Here is a 12,708-nt window from a genome sequence, read left to right on the forward strand (position 1 = left end):
ACTGTTACTCAGTTATCAAACTGCTTATCACATTCTCACTCGTCGATTAGCTGCAATTTCCTCCAATGAAACATTGTCAAGGTTAAACCCATTGCCTTACTGCTGAGCCCCTCCCTCCCACTGGGAACTCTGAGGCAGAACGACACTCAACAATATTGCTGTTATATCTGACCCCAAGGTGACCTTTTGATCAGACATCCACACAATCACAGCACCAGGAAATCCAATCTTTTAAAAGTTGCTTTTCTCCACCTCACCCCAGCTCCATTGCTACTGGAACCCCTTACCCACGTCGGTGTTCCCTTATACTTGAATCCAAAACAGAACTCTTGATTCCGTAACTCAGAATCTGGTTTCAGACTCCCCTCTCAGTATTTACCCTCGGACACATCCTCTCAGTATTTATCCTGTCAAACCCCTGAAGAATCCCATCTGTCTCAATGAGATCACCTCTCTTTCTCCAAAATCCAGTGAGTAGAGTTGCAAACTTTTCAGCCTTTATTTAAAAGATAATCCCTCCAAACCAGGGATCATCTCATTGAATCTTCCCTGAAATGCCTCCAATAAAGTGACACATTTCCTTCTCAAAAGGGACCAAAACTTCTCTCATTACTGCAGATATGGTGGTCTCACCAGCACTTCCACACGTTACTCTCAGGTATATACTCCAAACTCTAATACTGAAAACTTTTGAAACAAGCATTCGATTCCCCTTCCTGATTCCCTGGTGTAACTGTGTGGTAGCTTTCTGTGTTTCCTGAACAATTACCCCAGGTCCCTTTGTGGTGCAGCTTTCTACAGTTTCCACCATTTAAATAGTACTTTGTTCTTTTATTATCTCCTCCAAAATGAGCAACTTCCCATTTTTCCCAAGTTACACCCCATCTGGCAACTTGTTGCCTCCTTCTCCTGTGCATCTCTCTCTTTTCATAATCCTCTTAGACCTTTACAGTTATGCCTTTTCTAGGAGATATCGCCCCCCCCCACCCCCCCCCCCCCCCGTTCCCATTCTTCCAAACATTTACTGGGAGCACTGGGCAGTGGGAAGCAGACAGAGTTGCTATCTTTTTAGGGATACGCTTTGGAGTGATTGGGAGGATCTTCCTACCCATTGGTCAGGATGGAGACAACGTGCCCATCGTTAGGCAATAGCCTTTCACACCCATGTCTTATTGATGAGGCAGAGCGGCAGCACGGAATGAAAGAAAAGAAAGTCATTCTTGTTCCCCATAACTCACTGACGCTTGGATCATTTTCTCCAATGTGTCAAAGAACTGCTGTGTTCAGTCACATGAGATCTCAATTTGGAATCTCCTAGAAACCCACAGATTTCACTCTGAGTTGACTGCTGATGTCCTCTAGGGTAATATGTACAGTAATCCTGGGCCACAAGGAGGGGATGATGTGAGTTTCTAACTTGAACTGATAGTGACAGATTTTATAAACTTGTATTACGGGATATTACAGGTGGACATTCAGATGGTAATCTCAGTAAATATTCTACTAAACTCTGATTGAATTACTCAGTATATCAGGATCTGGATATTCGCATTGTGTGTGTGAGTATTGTGCTCCAGATCAATCCCATTTGCTGCTTAAAAATTCTCCTTTGAATCATCGCATTCTCTCAAAAGGTCTCCCCAAACCTTCAATGTGTCATGTAATCCTTTTATGATGACCTGATGAGTGTATGGTTTATTATTCGAATGTGTAATTTTTGTATAAGGATGTCTCAGAGAGGGAGCAGAATATTCTTAAAGGGGAGAATAACCATTTTGAGGGGAGGCTGTTGTTTATTGGTATCAATGACATAGGAATAGAAGAGTTCACATTATTGGATCAGTGGAATCTCTTGTGGGGTAGAATTGACCTCCATCAGAAGGATGGATTATACTGGCACTGGAAGGGAACAATTGCTAGTGCTATTAAGGAGGCATTAAACCAGTGAAGGAATGTGGGTAAACCCAGAGAGAGAGTGAGCGAAGAGCTAAGTCTGATGCTTGTACAGTTCAGACATCAAACAGTCAAGGCAAACAAGGGCAAGGAACAGAATGAGCAGTTACACTGCATATGTTTCAATGCGGGGACAGAGGAGCTCAGGGTATGGTTTTGAACATCGCACTGGAATATTATAGCAATTACAGAGGCATAACTTAATGATGGATAGGACCAGCACCTTAATGTTCCAGTGTATAGATGCTATAGCAAAGATAGAAAGGGGGCAACAGAGCAGGGGAAGAGGTATTTTTGATTAGGGATAACATTACAGCTGGGCTTCAAGAGGGTATTCCTGGGAGTACATCCAGGCAGAACTGAGAAATAAGAAAGGGATGATCCCCTTATTGGGATGGTACTATTGACCGCCTCTCCACTTCCCCAATAGTCAGCAGGGAGTTGAGAAGCAAATTTACTGAGAGATCACTTATCTGTAAGAACAGTATGGTTGTGTACAAGACTTGACCTTCTTTGTTATTCATTCACAGGATGAGGGTGTCACTGGCTGGGCCCAAAGGGCAGTAAAGAGTCAACTACATTGCTGTGGGTCTGGAGTCACATGTAGGCCAGACCAGGTAAGGATGGCAGATTCCTTCCCTGAAGGATATTAGCGAATCTGATGAGTTTTTTTTCGCAATAATCAACAATGGATTCGTGGTCTTTAATAGATTCTTAATTCCAAATTTTTATTGAACTCACATTCCACTGTCTGCCGTGACGGGATCCAAACCCTGGGCCCCAGAACGTTACCTGGGTGTCTGGATTATCCATCTAATGATAACCTCACTAGGCCATTTGGTAGGGTGAGTGACTGAAGTATCCGTGGGGCAGCACATCAGCACCAAAGATCCCATGGTCTCTGCAGAAGATAGAAAGGGCTGGGGAGGGAGATATATCCCTGGTGGTGGGGTCTGACTGTAGGTAGCAGACATAGCAGAGGTAAATGGAGATTAGTGGGTGGCAGGTGAGGACCGGGGGATTATATTCTTATTGTGGTTCGAGGGGTGGGGGGAAGACGGAGGTACAAGAAGTGGAGGATATGCGTTGGAGTGCATTGTTGATCAAGTGGGAGGGAAATGCGGTCCTTGAAAGAGGAAACCTTTCTGGGATGTCCTGGAGTGGAATTGCTTCTTCTGGGAGCAGATATGACAGAGGCGGAGGAATTGGGAGTACAGGATCACGTTTTTACAGGAATGTACTCGAGGGTAATCAGGAGAGCAAAAAGGGGACTTGAAATATCTCCAGGACATAGTTTAAGGAGAATCCAAAGAGATTCTACAAATACTTTAAGCATAAAATAATAACCAGACAGAGAATAGGACCCCTTAAAGATCAACAAGGCCATTTATGGAACAACAGGATGTGGGAGAAATACTATGCTATTCTATTCTAGAGAGTTTGGAGAAATAAATAGTGATAACTTGAAAAGTGTCTATGTTACAGAGGAGGAAGTACTGGATGTCTTAAACAGTAGAAAGGTGGATAAATCCCTGGGACCTGATCAGGTGTATTCCAGAAATTTGTGGAAAGCTAGGAAGGTGTTGGCAGTGCCCCTCCCTAAGGTATTTATATCATTGTTTGTGACAGGTGAGGTGCTGGAAGATGGGTGCCATTATTTTAAAAAGGTGGTAAGGAAAGGCCAGGGAACAAGAGAACAGTGAACCTAACGTCAGTGGTAGGTAAGTTGTTGGAAGGGATTCTGAGGGACTGGATTTACATGTATTTGGAAAGACGAGGATTGATTAGGGCTCGTCAACATGGCTTTGTGTGTGTTAAATTCTCTCTCTCTAACTTGATTGAGTTTTTTTGAAGATGTGACAAAGATGATTAATGAAGGCAGACTGTGGACGTTGTCTATATGGACACTGAACGATGTTCCACACAGCAGACTGGTTAGCAAGGTTAGATAACATGGAATGTTGGGAGAACTAGCCATTTGGATACAAAACTGGCTTGAAGGTAGGAGGCAGAGGGTGGTGATGGAGGCTTGCTTTGCGGACTGGAGGCCTGTGAGCAGCATTGTCCTGCAGGAATGGGTATTAGGTCCTTAAATAAATGACTTGGATGTGAATGTATGAGATATGATCAGTGGGTTTACAGAAGACACCAAAATTGGAGGTGTAGTGGACAATGAAGCAGGTTAGTTCAGAATGCAACAGTATCTTGACCAGATGGGCCATTGGAGCGAGGAATGGCAGACTGGGTTCAATTTAGACAAATGTAAGCTGTTGGAATTTGGAAAGGCAAATCAGAGCAGGTCTTGTACACTTAATGGTAAAGTCCTTGGGAATGTTGCTGAACATAGAGACCACGGAGTGCAGGTTCATTGTTCCTTGAAAGTAGAGTCGAAGGTAGGCAGACTAGTGAAGGTGGTGTTTGTTATGCTTATATTTATTGGTCAATGCATTGAGTTCAGAAGCTGGGACGTCAAATTCTGGTTGGACAGGACATTGATTAAGCCATTTCAGGAATTATGTTTTAAGTTTGAAATTCCCTGTTCTGGAAAGGATGTTGTGAATCTTGAAAGAGTTCAGACAAGATTTTCAAAGACTTTGCTCGGGTTGGAGGATTTGGGCTACAGGGAGAGGCTGAATAGGCCAGCGTTAATTTCCCTGGAGAGTCAAAGACTGAGAGGTGACTTCATGGAGATCGATAAAGTCATGAAGGGCATGGATAAGGTGAACAGCCAGGGTCTTTTCCCTCCAGTTAGGTGGGTTCAAAACAAGATCACATGGGCATAAATTGAGAGGGCAAAGATTAAAAACGGATTTAAGGGGCAAAGTTTTCAAGCTGTGTGTGGTGTATGTGTGGAATGAGCTGCCGGATGAAGTAGTGGAGGCTGATACAATTACAACATTTGAAAGGCATCCGATTGGGTACGTGAATAGGAAGAGTTTCCAATGATACGGACCAATAGCTGGCAAATGGGACTCCGTTTGTTGAGGATTCCTCGTTGTCATGGACAAATTGGACCAAAGGTCTGTTTCTGTGCTGTACATCTCTATGACACTAATAAATGAAAATAAGATGTTTTCCTCTTTTGTGGAGAGCTAGCAGAAGCACAGATAATTGTCCTTGGAGCTGAGAAGGTTCAGCAGTGATTTTGACCAGGTGCAAATTTGTTTCTAGGATATCTAATCTGCAGAGTGAGGGGAATTGTTAACAATGTCACAATTTTAGTAACTGTTTTCAGATAATTGGCAAATAATGTGAATATGTGAACATTATTTTATTCAGTAAGTTCTGAGTATCTGGAACAGTCTGAATGACAGCTGGACACAGACTCAGCAGTTATTCATAATCAGATTTAGAATTTTACTTTTTAAGGGAAGATTTGGGGGGCTATGGGCAAAGGGGAAGGGAATTGGGACAGATTTGCAGCATCTCCAGAGGAAGAGGGTACATCCCAAATGGGCTGAAAAGCCCCAGCCCCTGTGCTCTGTGATACTGCCCCCATTGACTGTGAATGTTGAAGCTCATCCCAGGGCAGAGAGAGGGACGATCCCACCACTCACCTCACAATGGGCCCCGAATGATTGGTATCAGCGCAGGCCAATAGGGGGCAGAGGGCAGTACTGGAGGACCAGGTCGTACCAGTTTGTCCTCCAACCAATTGGAGTGAATGAGGGCATCCTCAAGGCTGGAACTAAAGAAAGGCACATATCGCAGAGATCTGAGAAACTGGAGGACATGAGATAGGGAGCTTTCTGTGGCTGGTGAGGAATTATATAAATAAGGAAGAGTTGTGAGGCTGGATGAAGTGACAGTGATCGGGAGAGTTGAGGATGGAGGAATTTAGAGTTAGTGAGGATTAGAGTCATAACGTTATACAGCAAGGAAACAGGCCCTGTGGTCCAACCAGTCTATGCCAACCATAATTCCAAACTGAACTAATTGTACCTGCCTCCGCTTGGTCCACATCCATCCAAATATTTCCTAGTTATGTACTTATCTGAATGTCTTTTAAATATTGTAATTGTATTCACAGCTACCACTTCCTCTGGAAGTTCATTTCACATGTATAATTTTTTTAAAAACCCTAATGTCTTTTCTGAAATCTTTCTAATTTCTTCTCAAAATGAATGCAGCACAGTTTTGAATCCCCCCCGTCCCCCCCAGCAAAACACTCTTTCTGATTTTGTAAACCTCTAATAAGGTGACCCCTCAACCTCGTGCACGCCAGTGAAAAAAATTCCCAGCCTATCCAGCCTCTCCTTAGAACACAATCCCTCCATTCATGGCAACATCCTGGTAAATCTCTTCTGAACCTGCTCCAATTTAATATCCTTCCTATAACAGCACAACCAGAACTGGACAGAGTATTCCAGAAGAGGCCTCCCCAACGTCCTGTACATCCTCAACATAACGTCCCAACTCCTGGACTCAAAGGTCTGAACAATGAAGGTAAGTGTACTAAGCACTTTCTTAACCACCCTGTCTACATGTAACACAAATTTCAAAGACCTGAAGCCCTCGGTCGCTTTGTTCCCATATCACTACTCAAGGCTCTACTTTTATTGAGTGTAAGTCCTGCCCTCGTTTGTTTTGTCTAGATGTTATATTTTGCATTTATTCCAATCAAAAAAATTTTTTGAGTATAAAGGCAGTAGGAGTATAATTAAAAGAGAAATCAGGAGTCAAAAAAGGGACGTGAGATAGCTTTGGCAAATAGGGTTAAGGATAATCCGAAGGGCTTTTGTAAATACATGAAAAAAAAAGGCTAACTAGGGAGAAAATAGAGACCCTCAAAGATCAGCAAGGCAGCCATTGTGTGGAGCTGCAGGTGATGGGTGAGATAGGAAACAAGTATTTTGCATTAGTGTTTACTGTGAAGAAGTACATGGGAGATATAGAATGTGGGGAAATAAATGGTGACATCTTGAAAAATGTCCATATTACAGAGGAGGAGGAGGAGGAGGTGGTGCTGGATCGGTGGCTAAGGAGCTGGTGCAAGGGAAAAGGATTCACGTTTTTTGGATCATTATGATCTCCTCTGGAGTAGAGTTGACCTGCATAAGAAGGATGGATTGTACCTGAATTGGAAGGTGTCTAATATCTAGGCATGGAGACTGGCTGGTGAAACTCGGGAGGCATTAAACCAGTGAGGGAGTGGGTATAAACCCAAGAAGATAGTGAGAATAGAGGTATGTCTGAGGCTGTTACAGTTCAGAAGTCAAATAGTCAAGGCAGGCAAGGACAAGGAACAGAATGAAGACGGACTGAGCAGTTGCACTGCATTTACTTCAATAGAAGACGCCTGACAGGGAAAGCAGATGAGCTCAGGGTATGGTTTTGAACATGGCACTGGGATATTATAGCAATTACAGAGGCATCACTCAGGGATGGATAGGCCTGGCAGCTTCATGTTCCAAGGTATAGATGCTATAGCAAGGATAGGAAGGGGGACAAGAAAGGAGGCGGAGTGGCATTTTTGATTCGAAATAGCATTATGTTTTTGCTTAGGGAGGATATTCCTGGTGGTATGGTCAGTGAAGTTATTTAGGTGGAACTGGGAAATGAGAATGGGATGATCACCTTATTGGGGTTTTCTGCAAGGATTTCGTCTGGGCCCTCTGGTTTCCTCCCACAGTCCAAAGATGTGCAGGTTGGGTGGATTATCCAGGCTGAATTGCCCGTAATGTTCAGGGATGTGCAGGCTCTGGGAAAAGCAATGTTACAGGGGCTGGTTAAGAGGCTTTCAGGGTCAGTATCAATGTGATGGGCTGAATGACCTGTTTCCACACTGTTGGGATTCTCTGATAATTCTATTTTTAAATAGTTACAGAAAATAATAGACCAGATTGAAAAGTTAAGGTTCTGAATTGGACAAAGGCCAATTTTGATGGCACAAGGCAAGAACTTTCATCTGGACCCTCAAGCCTGCTCTACCATTCAATAAGATCAGGCCTGATCTTTTCATGGCCTCAGCTCCACATTCCTGCTCTCTCACCATAACCCTTAATTCTTTTCCTGTTCACAAATCTACATTTTGCCTTAAAGGCATTCAAGTTGATAACGTCAAATGCTGCACTCGGCAGGGAATTCCACAGATTCACAACCCTTTAGCTGAAGAAGCTCCTCCTGAACTCAGTCCTAAATCTGCTCCCCCTTATTTTGAGGTAATGCTCTGTAGTTTCAACCGACCCCAGTGGAAATAGCCTCCCTGCTTCTATCTTATCTACTCCCTTCATAATTTTATTTTTTCCTATCCAACCTCCCATTCCTCTAAATTACAATGACTATAGAACCAGTTTTCTCAATCTCTCCACATACACCAACCCTCTCAACTCCCAACTCAAACTAGTGAACCTCCTGTGCCAGTGCATCCTTGCTAATGTAAGGGGACCAAACCTGGACACAGTACTCCAGGTGTGGCCTCACCAGCACCCTGTACAGCTGCAGCATAACCATACCTCTAGCAATGAAGGACAATATTCCCTTCACTGCCATAATTACCTGCTGCACCTGCAAACCAACTTCCTGAGATTCATGCACAAGGCCACCCAGCTCACTCTGCACAGCAGAATGCTGCAAGATTTCACCATTTCATCATCCAGTTTTCTGTTCGTACGACCAAAATGGATGACCTCACATTTCCCAACATTGAACTCCATCTGCCAGATCATTCACTTAACCTATCTGTGTCCCTGTGCAGACTGACAGTGGCCTCTGCAGACATTTCTCTACCTCATCTTTGTATCAAATGTGAACTCTGACACCGTACACTTGGTCCTCAACTCCAAAACATTTGTGTAAATTGCAAACAGTTGTAGTGCCAACACTAATCCAAACACCCATTTATCCCCATTCTTTATTTTTTGCTGGTTAACCGATCCTGTATCTATGATAATACATTACCAATAATGCTGTGCATCTTTACCTTATTCAGCAGCTTTTTGTGTGGCAACTTATCGGATACCTTCTGGAAATCCAGGTACACCACATCCACTGAGTCTGCCTTGTCTAACGCACTCGTCGTATCCTCAAATAATTCTAGTAAATGTGTTCTACATGACCTGTCTTTCCTGAATCCATGCTGTGTCTGCTCAATTGGACAATTTCTACCCAGATATCTCACCACTACTTCCTTGAGAGGTTCAAGCATTTTCTCCACTACAGATGTTAAGCTAACGGGTCCTTTTGAAAAATAGTGGCACCACATTTGCAGCTTCCAGTCTGTCAAAACCATCCCAGAATCCAACAACTTTTAGTGAATTTTCACGAGGTCTATTTGTTATTTCCCCCCTCCCCTCCCCTCCCCTCCCCACCATCTCTTTTAGTCCCCTGGGATGCAATCCATCAGGGCCTGGAGACCCATCTACCCTTAGGCTGTTATCTTTCCCAACATTATCTCTTAACTGGAAATGATTGCTTCTGTATCCTCATCTGCCATTACCTCCATAGGCCTGCGACAATGAGAGTATATAGGCAGTATGTTCCTGTTAAGGCCAAGGCTGGTAGGTGTAGAGAATGCCGCCTGTTGAAAGAAATTGAGGGCCTGGTCAAGAAAATGAAGTAGGCGTATGGCAGGTAAAGACAGCTGTGTTTGTTTAAATCCCTAGAGGAGTATAGGGGCAGTAGGAGTATACTCGAGGTAAACCAGGAGGGCAAAAAGGGGACATGAGATAGCGTTAGGAAATAGGTTTAAGGAGAATCAAAGGTGATTGTACAAATACACTAACGACAAATGAGTAACCAGGCAGAGAATAGGTAACCGCAAATCAAGGCTGTCTGTGGAACCGCAGGAGGTGAGAGAGATTCTGTATGAGCGGAGAGGTTTTACAAACAAAATGTACACATCGGAAAACACAAATTTGAACGTCACAGTCTTGTGTTTTCAGTAAACGGGGAATTGCCTCAGTGTGGCTGCAGGCATGGGTGCGCGCCGCCATCTTTATTTGGGGCAAGAATTCACTGGAAACATGCGGAGCCACCAGCTTTGTAGGGGGCAAGGTGCAGCCAGGCGCATGTACAGCCTTTCTCTGGTACAGAGTCATTGGGCAGGATTTACACAGAGCACATTCAAACTCCGAGAAATGGATGTTTATTTCTGGATTTGTTTCATCATTCATTTAAATAATTTGGGATCGTAAATGAGTTTACAGGTCATACAAAATTGGAGGTGTTGTGGATAATCAAGAACGTTACCTCAGATTACAATGAGATATTGGTCAGATGGGGTATAATTTAGATAAATGTGAGGTGCTGCATTTTGGAAAACCAAATCAGGGCAGGACTTATACACTGAATGACAAGGCCCTGGAGATGTTTGCGGAACAAAGAGACCTTGGACTGAAGGTTCATAGTCCTTGCAAGTCAAGGATAGGATGCTGAAGAAGGTGTTTAGTATATTTTCCTTTATTGATTCGAGCATTGAGTATAGGATGTGGGAGGTCATGTTGCTGTACAGGACATTCGTTAGTCCACTTTTGGAATATTGTGTGCAATTCTGGCCTGCCTCCTTTCAGAAGGGTGCTGTGAAACTTGAAAGGTTTCATAAAAGACTTACAAGGATGTTGTTAGGGTTGGAGGATTTGAGCTACAGGGTGAGGCATAAAAGGCTGGGGCTGTTTTCCCTGGAGTGCCATAGGCTGAGCAGTGATGTTATAGAGATTTATACAATCATGAGGGGCATGAATAGAGTAAATGAACAAGGTGTTTTCCCTGGAGTGGTGATGTCCAGAATTAGAGGGCATTGCTTTAGGGTGAACGGAGAAAATTTCAAAGGGGCCTAAAGGACAACTCTTTCATGCAGTGGGTGGAATGAGCTGCCAGAGGAAGTGATGGAGGCTAGTACAATTAAAACATGTTAAAGGCATCTAACTAGATATATGATATGTTTAGGAAGCGTTTACAGGGATATAGGCCAAGTGCTGGCAAATGGGAATAGACCAGGTTCGGATACCTGTTTGGCAAGGATGAGTTAGACTGAAGGGTCTGTGTCGGTGCTATACATCTCTATGACTGTGGGATCATAACAGCTTACACTGCTCTGCTTCATCTCTGGGCTCCCTTATGACCACTTTGTCAATGTCTCGCTTCCTCAATCTTGAACAATGGGTGTATATTTGGTCTGTTTGGTTTTTTACTATTATTGTTACAGACATTTTTGTAAGTTAATTTTTCACCGCCGTCCAGCCCCTGACCATGTGTTGCTTATCAATATTTTCTGGAAAATCTTTAATGGTCGAGAATTCCTTTTTCCAATAAGCAAGTGTATCTTCCTTCCATTTCTGACTATCTCATTCTGCACCGTTTTCATTCCCTGTAATCCATTTTGCACTCCTTGAAACATCAACTGTGTTTCTCCTTCCACAGATACCAGTGATAAATACCAAATCCCTGTTGCCTGGGAGAGGGTGATGTTTGACTTTCTTGTACAGCTGCAGTTTGTGTGGTGAAGGTGCTCCCACAATGTGGTTGGGTAAGAGACATTACAGAGTATTCATTCAGCAACAGTAAAGATCTGAAGGTAATGTCCAAATCAACAACAGTTCGTATTTTTATTGTCATGCTTATAATTCCACAAAAATATTATTTAGAATTTTAAACATAAGGCCAGAGATGTTGCTATTAGGTATGGTGACCAAAAGCATTGCCAAATAAGCAGGTTTTGAGAAATGTCTTAAAGGAGGAAAGCACACCTGAGAGGTTTTGGCTGTGAATTTCAGAACGTGTTGCTTTGGCAACTGTAAAAGCAGCCACACAGGTGAAGTAATGAATTAACAGGTCATTGGGAGTCTCGAACAGAATGGGTTGTCGAGGTCTCAAAGGGTGTGTGACGCAGTGAGCTAGGGATGATCACAACCAGGAATTAAAGCAAGGGTGAGAATTTTAAATTGAGGGATGTGGGCCGGATGCTGGCAGGTGAGACTAGATTGGGTTGGAATATCTGGTCGGCATGGACGGGTTGGATTGAAGGGTCTGTTTCCAAGCTGTACATCGCTGTAGCTCTATGTTCTTGATTATGAATAGCAGCCTTTTGATGGATCAACAAGTTCTGGTACAAGGGAGTACTTGGGCAACAGAGATTTAGTTTTTCTTGAAATTACAGGGAGATTGAATGTGGGAAGCTGGCCAGGAGTATGTTTGGATAATGAAGTCTGGAGATATGACAAGATGGATGAGAGTATATGAGCTGAGACAAGGGTGGAATCAGCTTAGTGGCCTTAGAGTGGGACTGGGCTGTCACCCTCACCTTGTCTCTGGGATTCAGCTGGTTGTCAGGTTGTGAATCAGGGCGGTAACACAATCGGGAGCTGAGTGGCCCTGGTGGAGCCTAAAATGAGTGTCACTCGGCTGGCTGTTGCTGAGCAGCTGCTGCTTGATAGCCCTGTCGATGACTACTTCCATCACTTTACTGCTGATCGAGTGTGGACTGACAGAGGGAAGTTGGCTGGGTTGGATTGCCCTGTTTTTTTGTGTTGAACATCCCTGGGCAATGTTCCACATTGTCGGTAGATGCCAGTGCTGGAGCGGTACGTGACTTGGTGGGTGGCAAGTTCTGGAGCACAAGCTATCAGTATTATTGCCAGAATATTGGCAGAGCCCATAGCCTTTGCATTACTTAACCATTTCTTGATGTTATTCAAACTCAACCGAACTGGCTTAAACTCACATCTGTGATGTTAGAAACCACTGGAGAAGGCTAAGATGGATCATCCCACTTTGCACTTCTGGCTGAAGATTGCTGCAAATGCTGTCATCTTATCT

General features: G+C 43.6%; 1 long non-coding RNA gene across 1 annotated transcript; it reads left to right on the plus strand.

Annotated features, from left to right (window-relative positions):
- Positions 1 to 2,468: 2,468 nt before the first annotated feature.
- LOC140475557 (uncharacterized) lies at positions 2,469 to 7,844 on the plus strand. The gene is made up of 3 exons (XR_011960076.1): positions 2,469 to 2,570; positions 6,295 to 6,399; positions 7,781 to 7,844. It is a non-coding gene; the product is annotated as an uncharacterized lncRNA (long non-coding RNA).
- The last annotated feature ends 4,864 nt before the right edge of the window (positions 7,845 to 12,708 follow it).

This window comes from Chiloscyllium punctatum, unplaced genomic scaffold, assembly GCF_047496795.1.
Source record: "Chiloscyllium punctatum isolate Juve2018m unplaced genomic scaffold, sChiPun1.3 scaffold_1792, whole genome shotgun sequence".
Taxonomy (NCBI): Eukaryota; Metazoa; Chordata; class Chondrichthyes; order Orectolobiformes; family Hemiscylliidae; genus Chiloscyllium; species Chiloscyllium punctatum.